Source organism: Schistocerca gregaria, chromosome 3, assembly GCF_023897955.1.
Source record: "Schistocerca gregaria isolate iqSchGreg1 chromosome 3, iqSchGreg1.2, whole genome shotgun sequence".
NCBI classification, from domain to species: Eukaryota; Metazoa; Arthropoda; class Insecta; order Orthoptera; family Acrididae; genus Schistocerca; species Schistocerca gregaria.
In genome coordinates, this window is record NC_064922.1 from 395,250,834 (window position 1) to 395,265,624 (window position 14,791).

The 14,791-nt window shown below is 45.1% G+C and overlaps 1 protein-coding gene across 2 annotated transcripts in view; it reads left to right on the forward strand.

Moving 5' to 3' along the window:
• Window positions 1-7,022: 7,022 nt before the first annotated feature.
• LOC126354353 (aminopeptidase N-like) overlaps window positions 7,023-14,791 on the forward strand; it is a 143,217-nt gene continuing 135,448 nt past the window's right edge. Inside the window, exon 1 of one of the 2 annotated variants that reach the window (XM_050003929.1) lies at window positions 7,023-7,116. The gene's annotated coding sequence lies outside the window, so the exon portion shown is untranslated. The remainder of the gene's footprint in view (window positions 7,117-14,791) is intronic. The other variant, XM_050003928.1, reaches the window with a different exon arrangement.

Here is a 14,791-nt window from a genome sequence, read left to right on the forward strand (position 1 = left end):
GACCTCAGAAATTAAGTCCCATAATGCTCAGAGCCATTTGAACCATTTGAACAATCCCGTCTTTCTAGATGACAATACGCGTCTGCACGAGCTCCTTCCTGGTCTAAGTAACCGTCGCGCACTCTATAGCACTCCGGCAGGCCTGCTGAAGCTCCCGATATTAGTCACAGTAAGAATGACCAGAATTATTTGGAACAGAAGGTGAAAATTAATAATCAACCTCTCCATAGTCTGGTGGACCTCCGGGATCCGATCAGCAACGAGTGGGTTCAGCTGGATATGTCATAGATGACGAAATGTTTTCGGTGAAATGAAATCTGATCAAGAGTATTACACGGTCTGAAGCTGATTTCTTCTGGGGGTGACTAATTTTTTGTTCGGTATGCTTACGATCAGATTTTACGAAAAAAGGTCGTGCATGTTATCCCCAAGATGGCATAGGCAGATACGAGAAATATCACACAAAACCTCATGCATACGACATGCTGACAGCATTAATTTACAGAAGAATCAGAAAGAAAATTCGTGAAGGTAGAGCTATCAGAGAGGCAGTTCTGACGCTGTGCTTGATAATGGAAGCAAGATGTAAGAAAAAGTGAGAGAGTTTCAAAGCATTTGTTGACAGAGAAAAATCGCTGGACAACATACATTGCTCCTCCACGTACACTGTTCGATGCGGTCGTGCATCACCATTCGTATAAATGCCGTCATAGCTGAATGCTCCCCTCAAATGATGCAGACGGGGAAGGAGCACAGTATCACAATAACGCTGACCAGTGGGTGTACCGTGTCCAAAGATTTGGAGGTCAGTACGCCGATGCAGCATTATGCCTCCTCATTCCATAACACCTGGACCACCAAAACGACTATGTTCGAAACGTTCCTAGGTGCATTACGCCTTCCTCCCTCTTGCCATATAAGATTAAGTCCAGAATTACTACTCAGAATGACTTTTCTCTCATCCGAGAGAAGCACCACTCCTTGTTTGTCCAGTCCCTATGCTCTTGCTGTCATCACAAACGGTGCCGCCGATGAGCGGAAGTCAACGGAACATAACATGGTCTCCAGAATAAAATTTTCCCTCTGCAGCGGAGTGTGCACTGATATGATACTTCCTGGAAGATCAAAACTATGTGTCGGTCTGAGACTCGAACTAGGGACCTTTGCCTGTCGCAGTCAAGTGCTCTGTCATCTGAGCTACCCAAGCACGACTCAGGCCTCGTCCTCACAGCTTTACCTCCACCAATACCCCGTCTCCTGATGTGCTACTTCTGTAGCATCGCAGGAGAGCTTCTGCCAGGAAGTTTCATATCAGCGCACACTCCGCAGCAGACTGAAAATCTCATTCTGGAAACATCCCCCAGGCTGTTGCTAAGCTATGTCTCCACAATATCCTTTCTTCCAGAGGTGCTAGTTCTGCAAGGTTTGCAGAAGAGCTTCTGTGAAGTTTGGAAGGTAGGAGACGAGGGCGTACTACACATGTGAAACACGAATCGCACTATTCTGAGATGTTGCAAAATATACGAGAAGGCGAACAAGCAGATGCATTTTCTTAGACTGATGAAAAGCTTTAGCTACTAAACCACAATGTCGACTTCAAGTGTGTCACTGAAGACCTTGTAATATAACGCACTGTACGTAAATTGTCAGAAAAGAAGAGGAACTTCCTGTAATACCGAGGAACTATTTTTCGAAGCTTATTACTGAGCAACTATTTTTCGAGCTTGAGCAGAGGAAAGGATGAATGCTGTCGTATGAGGACTCACATGGAACCAGCTTTGAATGCCATCTATTTTGTCTGCACTAGTCTACCCCACCATGTCTCTTTACTATTGCACCTTACATTCACTTGTTTGCTCTACTCAAGCTTTTGTGTCATGGTGTTCCTCTTCATTCTGTACTCCACACATCTCCCTCCACTGACAAGTTAACTAGTGCTAAATGCCTCAGGATGTATCCTACCAATCTATCGCTACTCTTGACGAGTTGTGCCATAAATTCCTTTTCTCCCAATTCTATTCAGTAGTTCTTCATTGTTTCAGCTGCCTATATGATCTTCAAAACTCTTTGCCGGAGCAAATACGAGGGTCGGTCAAAAAGTAATGCCTCCCATTTTTTTTCTACTTAAAAAAATTAAGTTGAGTGAAAAATTTGAATTTGGCGCCATTCCTCAAACCTTCTTCTGCAATCCACTGCAGTAGTAACTTTCTGTGTCAACAGGTGGCAGCACAGCAGAAGTTTGTAAGATGGCCGACATCGATGTTCGTTTGAGACAGCGTTGTGTGATTGAATTCTTGAATGCAGAAGGTGAAACGCCCATACGCATTCATGAAAGACTGAAGAAGGTGTGTGGTGTTGTGACAGTGGATGTCAGCACTGTTAGACGATGGGTTCGTCGTTGTAAGGAAGCTGAAGGGCAAACACCGTTGACTGACGAAAAGCGGAGCGGCAGGCCGGTGAGTGCAGTGACTCCACACAACATTCAGCAAGTTGATGACATCATTCGTGGTGACCGTCGGGTGACTGCAGATGAAGTGTGTCGCATTATTTCTCTTAGTAAAGGCAGTGTGATCACGATTATTAAACAATTGGGGTACTCAAAAGTTTGTGCACGGTGGGTTCCAAGAATGTTAACCGATCAGAATAAAGAGGCAAGGAAAACAATAGCCTCCCAACACTTGCAGCGCTTCCGTTTGGAGGGAGATGAGTTTCTGAAAAAAATTGTGACCGGGGACGAAACATGGGTGCATTTTTTTGAACCCGAATCAAAGAGGCAGTCAATGGAGTGGCGTCACACAAGCTCGCCGAGGGAGAAAAAATTCAAAACTGTGCGATCGGCAGGGAAAGTTATGGCAACAGTTTTCTGGGATACAGAGGGTGTGATTCTGGTTGATTTTTTGGAGCAGGGATGCACAATAAATTCTGTTCAATACGTCACAACCCTCAAAAAACTTAAAGCACGTCTTCAGCGAGTTCGCCCAACAAAATCAATGGCAGATGTTCTTCTTTTGCATGACAATCCAAGACCACACACCAGTCGTCACACCTCTGACGAGATTGTCAAAATTGGATGGGAAGTTTTGCCTCATCCCCCATACAGCCCTGACCTGGCACCATCAGACTTCCATCTGTTCGGGCCACTAAAAGAAGCTCATCGTGGGATTCATTTTGAAGATGAGGAGGCCGTCAAAACATCCGTGCGTCAATGGCTTAGGAAGCAGAGCTGTGATTTTTACCGTGCTGGGATACATGCCCTTGTTCAAAGATGGACCAAAACTGTAGAGATGGGCGGAGATTACATTGAAAAATGACATAATGATCCTCAATCTTGTGGTTTTCAACCTATGTAATTGCATTTAAATTTCCTGACAATTAAACGCAGAAAAAAAATAGGAGGCATTACTTTTTGACTGACCCTCGTATTTCAAAATCTATGCTCTTCTTAACTACACTGTTAATCGTCCGCGTTCCATTTCCATACGAGGCCATACTGTAAACAAGTACTCCGACAGCAGACTTCCCAACATATTTATATTGGATGCTTATATACAAGGGCTGGACAAAAATAAGGAAACATGACGAGCAGTAAATGCATGAACATACCATAAATGCAGATGCTGGACAAGACTGCGTTGTTGTATGAGTATTTGACCACGAACAGCCCCTACACAATGTGCTCAACACTTTGCAAGTGTCAGTCATTGTCAGAACTGTGTTGTGTGTAGTTGGGAGTGCATTATGTCGGAGCCAAGTGAATTCGAGCACGGGTAAATTGTTGGTGCTCTTCTGGTGGGCCCTTCTGCAAACAACAGAAGTTGATGATGTTTCAAGAACCACCGTATCGAAGAGTTATACCTCATAAACGGAAATCTGAGAAATATTTTTAGCATGGTGCAGCAAGTCAGCAACTGCAAAATGTAATTATATTACATTTCAGCCTCCAGTAGCAAAAGCAAAGAAACCTTACCTAGGTTTCGGCTGTAATAATGTAGCTTTTCAGAAATGTCACAATATAATATTAAAACTAAAACATGCCAGAGATTGGAATTGTCAAACTTAAAATGTTTGTACTACAGTACATAGTTATAAGACTGCGTCACTTCTCCTAATGTTTTGCCGATAAGCTATACAAACGGGCCGCCGATTGTTGGGCGACTTTGGGCACAAATTGGAAAGGAGGAAGAAAATCAGCCGACTGTCGGCCCAGATGGTCTGCATGCGGAAAGCAGTTAAAAAGGTGTCCGACAGATAAATTTTGTTGCCGATAGGGGAATGACCATTGACAAAATGTATTTCCCTCGCAAAGCGAGACATAAAATCACAAAGATATCGCCAGACAAAAAAAAATCAGACTGATCACATTTTGGTAGATGTAAATTACAGTTGGTGTTCCTAGCAAGTAAGGACATTTCACGGGGCTCATATGAATTTCGGCCATCTTGCAGCGATTCTGAAACTGCAACTGAAACTACCCACCAAACAGACAATGGGGAATGAAGCGATGGCTCATAATGACAGAGACATGCATGCAAATGAAAAAGTGAGGCCGTGCTATCTAGAAAAAGTCACGATTCGCCTGTTGTCCCGGAGCACAGGAAGAGTTGATGATGAAAAATAGTGGTCACCACAACAGGCTACCACCACAGTGCAAATGAAGAGCTGAGACAACACCGGATATAATGGGAAATCCATTGTTTGATCACGAATGTAAAGAGGCGGTAGAGACTAGAATGACGAGAAGATGAAAGTGGCTGAAGGAGCCCACTAAAATAGCATGTGGTGGAAAGAAGACGGACAGACAGAATCATAGAGCAGAAGAAACGAGAATTTGACAGACAACTAGTGAATTAAACTGAGAATACAAGGAAATTATCTCGCTCCTTCTTTCGACTGACAAATTTAGCGAGAGGCTTTTATAGACTGCAAACTTTAATCCTAATGGATGATGAGGAAAGTGTGGTTTCTTCAGTGGAGAAAGCAGATGACTTTGGAAAGTATTTTGACAAAGTACTGAATCATGAAGATCGGGTAGAAACCAAAGAACGGAGAGATTTCAGATGGTAGAAGAAACCACCAGCTAACATCAAATGAGATAAGAACCGTCCTAGGGGCCCTTAAAACGATAAGGCTCCAGACGATAGCGGGATCAGTGCGGAGTTATTTCGTTACGCGTGAAGCGGTGGTAGAAGGTCTGAAACAGCTCATGGCAATTATGTCAGCTGAGGAGAGCCCCGCAGAATGGAAGAAGGCAATTGTATGCCCGACTTTTTGAAAGGGCAATGTCACGAAAGCATATAATTACCAAGGGATCTTCCTACTCTAGACGGGATATAAAGTTCACACCACTGTGATACTAAGTCGACTAAAACCATTACTCGGAGGGATTGTAAGCACCCAAGCGTGGATTTAATCAGGGACGCTCACCGATCATGTTTTAACATTGAGACGAATGACGGAGAAGTTTTATGAATTCTGTACGATCTACATTTTATATTCATTGATTTCCAGCAGGCTTGCATCAGCATTAATAGACCAGCCATTGGGAAGATAATACAGGTGTTCAACATACCAATACATAAGGCTGATTGTGGCTTGTTATAACTGATCAAGTTGCCAAGTGCGCTTTCCAAATCAATTGTCGGCAGGCTTGACAGTTGAGAATGGGTTGAGACAAGTCGATTCTCTGTCGCTGGTTCAGTTCAACATTGGGCTGGAAAAGGTGAGACGTGTGCTTGGCCTTAATAAGGTGGTTGAGATGGTCGGGAGCATTTGCAAATGATGTGGTGAGTCTGGACGAAACTCTGAATGGAATCACAGCACATACGTCTCGATTTATGCTAGAAGCGAGCAAACTAGGGTTATTGGTCGATGAGAAAACAAAGTATGTAATAGTGTGTCGTCGACCAAATGATGTGGACGTCATCCGTATAGACGGTCACAATTCTGAAAGTACCTGGGGTCAATATCACCGAATAAGAGAGAGATAGAGAAGTAAATTCGACAAAGAATGATAAACGCGAACCAGACGTAGTTTAAATCACCTATACACATGGCGCATTGTGTTGCAGGAACGCAATATATAACTTGTACGTGACACTAGTAAGACCGGTCACATCGTGTGTTTGCGAGACATCTGCAAGTACACAGACAATGCATTTGAGAGGAAGATTTTAAGGAAAATTTCTGGTCCGATACACAACACAGAAACTGGAAGATGGGAAATAAGGCACAACGGAAACCGGCATAGGCGGTTTAATAAAGCTGGTACTGGAGAGTTGCTGAAAGAAGATAATTACTGTCGCTAGCACATGTTCTCAGAGCTGAGGGTACTCTCCCTAATACAGTATTAGCACATCAGCGAACTGGTACGTGTCCATAACGTCGGCCGCGAACGAAGTGGAAAGACAGAATTCTAGAGACCGTACAACAGCGAGCACAGAAGTAAATACGCAAACATACGTGATTAATTTTTTGTAATGTTACAGTCCTATTAAGTCATGATTCGTGGACTGTATGTGTTCATCATTTCATCATATTTGCCGGCCGCTGTGGCCGAACGGTTCTAGGCGCTACAGTACGGAACCACTGGCTGCTACAGTCGCAGGTTCGAATCCTGCCTAGATCATTTATGTGTGAGATGTCCTTAGGTTAGTTAGGTTTAAGTAGTTCTAAGTCTAGGGGACTGATGACCTCAGATGTTAAGTCCTATAGTGCTTAAAGTTATTTGAACCATTCGTTATATTTTATATTTATATGTTTGTATATTTTTGTCTTCTTCCATGGGCCTAAATGGCCTGTTTATGTGCAATAAATGATGACGATGATGATGACAGTGTCGTCCACGGCCGAAGAAACAAGCAAAATTTAGGTCTGTGTGAATGTATGTGTATGTGTGTTGCGCGTTATTTGTTTGTATAGCCGTAAGTTAAGAGTGTTTTGTAAGATAGCGCTATGCTATCGGTCACGAGCGGACTACCGTCGCTTGACGAAGTACTTGACTCTGTGCCATATGACAAACTTGTGATTAGAGTTTCGTAATTGCTTCTCGTAGGGATAAGAGTGATAACAGTGGAGTAACGAAAGTGAGCGCTTACCGAGCAGACACCAGCCGCCAAGGTAAGTGTAGCCTTCAAGTAAAAATTAAAAATAAGCCTTCAGGTTTTGTCTCAAACCTATCTTAGCCAAGGTCATCAAAAATGACTGCCACCGGTCGCCTTTTGTGATGGTAAAATCTCTTTTACTTCGGTTTCTGACCGCCTAGCCACTAAACGTGGAGAGATGGTGTAATGAATGAATGAATGAACTAGTGAATTTTCAGTCTGCAGTGGAGTGTGCGCTGATATGAAACTTTCTGGCAGAATAAAACTGTTTGCTGGATCAGAATTCGAACATGGTTCCGGTCCAGCAAATTTAGTCTGCCAGCAAGTTTCAGACCAGAACAGACTCCACTGTAAACTGAAAATTCATTCTGGAAATAATTCTCCAGGCTGTGGCTAAGGTATGTCTCTGTAATACTCTTTCCTCCAGGAGTGCTAGCCCCCAAGGTATGCTCGAGAACTTCTGTGACGTTTGGGAAGTAGGAGGAGTGAGATGTTAGCGGAGTAGGACTGAGATCGGGTTACTAGACAAGTCTGGGTAGCTCAGTCAGTAGGCAAATGCCCCAGGATTGAGTCCCACTCCGGTATATAGTTTAAAATTTCCAGGAATGTACGTTTGTAGTTTTGTTTGGGGGGGGGGGGGGATTGTCTGGGGGAGGAGGTCAGACAGCGAGGTCATCGGAACTCATCGGATTAGGGAAGAATGGGGAAGGAAGTCGGCCGTGTCCTTTCAAAGCAACCATTCCGGCATTTGCCTGGAGTGATTTAGGGAAATCAAGGAAAACCTTAATCAGAAGGACCGGACGCGGGATTGAACCTTCGTCCTCCCGTATACGAGTGCAGTGGGTGTAGCTTTGTGGGGCAGACTTGTGGCTGTGATAAGACAGATAAATCAAAACACATAAGTTATGAATGTGGCAAAGTATCTTAGAAAAATCAAAACACGGAAGCTATGAATGGGACAAAGTATCTTGAATTATTTATGTCATAATGTCGACCAGGTGATATTACTTACAGGTATTTGAATCCACGGGGCAAATCTCGGCGGACAAATCAGACTGCAAAAGACACTTACGTGATACCTCCTAATATTGTGTCGGACTTCCTTTTGCCCCGCGTAGAGCAGCAAGTTGACATGGCATTGACTTAACAAGTCGTTGGAAGCCCCTGCGGAAATACTGAGCCATTCTGCCTCTATAGCCGCCCATGATTGAGAAAGTATTGCCGGTGCAGGATGTTGTACCTCCCGATTATCTCCTACAACTATTCGATGGGATTTGGGTGGCCAACTCATTCGTTGGAATTGTCTACATCTACATTTATACTCCGCAAGCCACCCAACGGTGTGTGGCGGAGGGCACTTTACGTGCCACTGTCATTATCTCCCTTTCCTGTTCCAGTCGCGTATGGTTCGCGGGAAGAACGACTGTCAGAAAGCCTCCGTGCGCGCTCGAATCTCTCTAATTTTACATTCGTGAGGTATAAGGGAGGTATAAGGAGGGGGAAGCAATATATTCGATACCTCATCCAGAAACGCACCCTCTCGAAACCTGGACAGCAAGCTACACCGCGATGCAGAGCGCCTCTCTTGCAGAGTCTGCCACTTGAGTTTGTTAAACATCTCCGTAACGCTATCACGGTTACCAAATAACCCTGTGACGAAACGCGCTGCTCTTCTTTGGATCTTCTCTACCTCCTCCGTTAACCCGATCTGGTACGGATCCCACACTGATGAACAATACTCAAGTATAGGTCGAACGAGTGTTTTGTAAGCCACCTCCTTTGTTGATGGACTACATTTTCTAAGGACTCTCCCAATGAATCTCAACCTGGTACCCGCCTTACCAACAGTTAATTTTATATGATCATTCCACTTCAAATCTTTCCGCACGCATACTCCCAGATATTTTACAGAAGTACCTGCTACCAGTGTTTGTTCCGCTATCATATAATCATACAATAAAGGATCCTTCTTTCTATGTATTCGCAATTCATTACATTTATCTATGTTAACGGTCAGTTGCCACTCCCTGCACCAAGTGCCTATCCGCTGCAGATCTTCCTGCATTTCGCTACAATTTTTTAATGCTGCAACTTCAGTGTATACTACAGCATCATCCGCGAAAAGCCGCATGGAACTTCCCGACACTATCTACTAGGTCATTTATATATATTGTGAAAAGCAATGGTTCCATAACACTCCCCTGTGGCACGCCAGAGGTTACTTTAACGTCTGTAGACGTCTCTCCGTTGATAACAACATGCTGTGTTCTGTTTGCTAAAAACTCTTCAATCCAGCCACACAGCTGGTCTGATATTCCGTAGGCTCTTACTTTGTTTATCAGACGACAGTGCGGAACTGTATCGAACGCCCTCCGGAAGTCAAGAAAAATAGCATCTACCTGGGAGCCTGTATCTAATATTTTCTGGGTCTCATGAACAAATAAAGCGAGTTGGGCCTCATACGATCGCTGTTTCCGGAATCCTTGTTGATTCCTACAGAGTAGATTCTGGGTTTCCAAAAACGACATGATACTCGAGCAAAAAACATCTAAAATTCTACAACAGATCGACGTCCTCTGACGTCTATAGTTTTGCGCATCTGCTCGACGACCCTTCTTGAAGACTGGGACTACCTGTGCTCTTTTCCAATCATTTGGAACCTTCCGTTCCTCGAGAGACTTGCGGTACACGGGTGTTAGAAGGGGGCAAGTTCTTTCGCGTACTCTGTGTAGAATCGAATTGGTATCCCGTCAGGTCCAGTGGACTTTCCTCTATTGAGTGATTCCAGTTGCTTTTCTATTCCTTGGACACTTATTTCGATGTCAGTCATTTTTTCGTTTGTGCGAAGATTTAGAGAAGGAATTGCAGTGCGGTCTTCCTCTGTGAAACAGCTTTGGAAAAAGGTGTTTAGTATTTCAGCTTTACGGGTGTCATCCTCTGTTTCAATGCCACCATCATCCCCGAGTGTCTGGATATGCTGTTTCGAGCCACTTACTGATTTGACGTAAGACCAGAACTTCCTAGGATTTTCTGTCAAGTCATACATAGAATTTTACTTTCGAATTCACTGAACGCTTCACGCATAGCCCTCCTCACGCTAACTTTGACATTGTTTAGCTTCTGTTTGTCTGAGAGGTTCTGGCTGCGTTTAAACTTGGAGTGCAGCTCTCTTTGCTTTCGCAGCAGTTTCCTAACTTTGTTGTTGTACCACGGTGGGTTTTTCCCGTCCCTCACAGTTTTACTCCGCACGTACCTGTCTAAAACGCATTTTACGATTGCCTTGAACTTTTTCCATAAACACTCAAAATTGTCAGTGTCGGAACAGAAATTTTCGTTTTTGTCTGTTAGGTAGTCTGAAATCTGCTTTCTATTACTCTTGCTAAACAGATAAACCTTCCTCCCTTTTTTTATATTCCTATTAACTTCCATATTCAGGGATGCTGCAACGGCCTTATGAGCACTGATTCCCTGTTCTGCACATACAGAGTCGAAAAGTTCGAATCTGTTTGTTATCAGTATGTCCAAGATGTTATCTCCACCAGTCGGTTCTCTGTTTAATTGCTCGAGGTAATTTTCGAATAGTGCACTCAGTATAATGTCACTCAATGCTCTGTCCCTACCACCCGTCCTAAACATCTGAGTGTCCCAATCTATATGTGGTAAATTGAAATCTCCACCTGAGAAAATTTATGTGAAATGTATTCCAGATTTTCTCTCAGTTGTTCTGCCACTAATGCTGCTGAGTCGGGAGGTCGGTAAAAGGAGCCAATTATTAACCTAGCTCGGTTGTTGAGTGTAGCCTCCATCCATAATATTTCACAGGAACTATCCACTTCTACTTCACTACAGGATAATCTACTACTAACAGCGACAAACACGTCACCACCGGTTGCATGCAATCTATCCTTTCTAAACACCGTCTGTACCTTTGTAAAAATTTCGGCAGAATTTATCTCTGGCTTCAGCCAGCTTTCTGTACCTATAACGATTTCAGCTTCGATGCTTTCTATCAGCGCTTGAAGTTCCGGTACTTTACGAATGCACCTTCGAAAGATTACAATTACAATACCGATTGCTACTTGGTCCCCGCATGTCCTGACTTTGCCCCGCACCCTTTGTGCTGTTGCTCTTTCTGTACTGGCCCGAGGCCATCTATCCTAAAAAACCGCCCAGCCCGCGCTACACAACCCCTGCTACCCGCTTGTTGCGTGTAGTGGACTCCTGACCTATCCAGCGGAATCCGAAACCCCACCACCCTATGGCGCAAGTCGAGGAATCTGCGGCCCACACGGACGCAGAACCGTCTCAGCCTCTGATTCAGACCCTCCACTCGGCTCTGTACCAAAGGTCTGCAGTCAGTCCTGTCGGCGATGCTGCAGCTGGTGAGCTCTGCTTTCATCCCGCTAGCGAGACTTGCAGTCTTCACCAAATCAGATAGCCGCCGGAAGCCAGAAAGGATTTCCTCCGATCCATAGCGACACACATCATTGGTGCCGACATGAGCGACCACCTGCAGATGGGTGCACCCTGTGCCCTTCGTAGCATCCGGAAGGACCCTTTCCACATCTGGAATGACTCCCCCCGGTATGCACACGGAGTGCACATTGGTTTTCTTCCCCTCTCTTGCTGCCATATCCATAAGGGGCCACATTACGCGCCTGACATTGAAGCTCCCAACTACCAGTAAGCCCACCCTCTGCGACTGCCTGGATCTTGCAGACTGAGGGGCAACCTCTGGAACAGGTCAAGCAGCCATGTCAGGCTGAAGATGAGTATCAGCCTGAGACAGAGCCTGAAACCGATTCGTCAGACAAACTGGAGAGGCCTTCCGTTCAGCCCTCCGGAATGTCTTTCTCCCCCTGCCACACCTTGAGACGACCTCCCATTCTACCAAAGGTGAGGGATCAGCCTCAATGCGGGCAGTATCCCGGGTAACCACAGTCGTAGTCCGATCGGGGGATGCGTGGGACGAGCTGGCCGTCCCCGACAAACCCCCTTCCGGACCCCCACAGTGATGCCCATTGGCAACAGCCTCAAGCTGTGTGACCAAAGCCAACACTGCCTGAAGCTGGGAGCGAAGGGATGCCAACTCAGCCTGCATCCGAACACAGCAGTTGCAGTCCCTATCCATGCTAAAAACTGTTGTGCAAAGAACGTGTGAACTAATCTACAGAGAGCGCAAAACAAATCGACACAAAATTTAAACGGTTATTAAAATATAAGATTGCCTGGTAAATGCAGTAATGCTGCTACTTGCGCACTGCTGACACACTGCTCGCCGGCCGCGGTGGTCTCGCGGTTCTAGGCGCGCAGTCCGGAGCCGTGCAACTGCTACGGTCGCAGGTTCGAATCCTGCGTCGGGCATGGATGTGTGTGATGTCCTTAGGTTAGTTAGGTTTAAGTAGTTCTACGTTCTATGGGACTGATGACCACAGCAGTTGAGTCCCATAGTGCTCAGAGCCATTTTTTTAACACACTGCTCGTCGGCTACGCGATTTTACACTATTCAAGTACTAAAACGCGATGCTACAACTCTTTAATACTATAATACGCCCGAAATTTATGAATTAAACAATGCAAGTACCAAAAACACGCAAAGAAATTAAGAATTAAACTGTGTAACAAATGAGTGAGCTAGGAATATACGACTTGGTGCTGCAGCTGCTTATCCAACGGCGGCAGGAAGCACACTGAAATTAGTCCAGAATGTTTCTCAAACCAGTCGAGAACAATTGTAGGCCGCTGACCGCAAATGCTCCCCAAGTTGCCAAACATAACGATTTCCAGTCATTGATTGGTTCAGCTGGACCAGAGGAACCCGTCCATTCCACGTAAACACAGCCCACATTATAATGGAGCGACTACCAGCTTGCACAGTACCTTGTTGACAGCGTGGGTCCATGTCTACGTGTGGCCGGCGTGCGGGAATCATCTGACCAGCCCACAGTTTTCTAGTCGTCTAGGGTCCAACCGATTTGCTCACGAACTTAGGAGAGTTTCTGCAGGCGATATCGTGCTCTTAGTAAAGGCATTAGCGTCGGTCGTCTACTTCCATAGCGCATTAACGCCAAATTTCGCATCACAGCTCTAATAAAAACGGTTGTCGTACGTTCCACATTAATTTCTCTACGCGAACGCCGCTGCTCTCGGTCGTTAAAGTGAAACCTCTCGGGCACTGATTTGTCCGTGATGAGATGCAATACCTGAAATTTGGTACTCTCGGCTCTCTCTTGACTCTGTGGGTCTCGGAATATTGAATTTCCTAACGATTTCCGAAAGGGTATAACGCATACGTCTAGCTCCAACTACCATTCCGCTTTCAAATTCTGTTAATTCCCGTCATGCGGGCATAATCACGTCGGAAATATTTTCATGTGAACCACCTAAGTACATGGTGAGGCTAACAAAAGTCCCCCGCACGAGTGGATACGACTGAACTTCAGTTTATGAGTACAGCCACACTCCGTTACGCGCACAGAATGTGTACGCACGCCACGTGACCCACATCGGTTCAGAGAGTAGAGCGGGCTGTTTCATTGTGAGTGGAGCAATGCAAAGTGGACGATGATACCCACAGTGGAGCAGCGGATGTTCGTTGTCGAAAGTTACGTGACAACAAAGTCGCGGGAACGGTGTGGTCAGTTGTTTATAGAAGTTTAATGGTGTCAAAGTGTCAGCAAAGATTGCCATGCAAAACTTAGTCCTAAAATAGCGTCAGACAGGATCTGTTTTGAACAGGTGAAAAAACATTCCGAAACATCCCCGCAGACCAGAAAACGTGGCTGCAGTTCGCCAGAAAATGCTTCAGAGTCCTATTACCCCGACCCCTGTCTCAAATCACCCCAACCCCTGTCGTAAGAGACCGACGTATCACGTCAATCATGCGGAAGAATACTCCATATCGAGTAGCACATGCACCCCTACCGAATGTCTGTTGTTCATGGATTAAAATCAGCAGATGCTCCTCAGTGCCTCCAGTTTTGTGAGATAACAATGATGGCTTGGACATGGATTTGTTCTTTATGTCGGATGAAGCCTGGTATCACCTGAGTAGTAATGTCTATTGAAAGGTTCTGAGCAGCAAAGAATCAGCATAACTTCCACGAAACACATTTGCATGATCAGAAGGTTGGAGTTCAATGTGCGGTGCCAACACGCTGCATTACTTGTCCCAACTTATTTCATCAGACGCTTAATTCGCAGCATCACATTTGCAAACATTTTGAAAGCACTTGGGGCAGCACTGCCGGAGGAAGAAGAGACCTACAGTTACTTCGGACACGATGGAGCAACTGCCCATATAGCCGGCAGAATCTTGCAGCAGATTTACACAATCTTCAAGCTTGACAGAGTTGTTAACAGATCAGTCTGTTCGAAGTACTAGCTGGCCACCCAGGTCACCTGATCTTTCAGTCTGCGATTACTTAGTTTGGGGATCCACCAAGTCTAATGTACCGGGTGACCAAAAAGTCAGTATAAATTTGAAAACTTAATAAACCACGGAATAATGTAGACAGAGAGGTAAAAATTGACACACACGCTTGGAATGACATGGGGTTTTATTAGAACCAAAACAAAAAAGACAAAGTTCACAAAATGTCCGACAGATGGCGCTGGACAGCAAAACTGCTACCGTGACGGGTGAGAGGTACGCCGATATGTTACAGAATCGCATCATCCCCAGCCTGGCC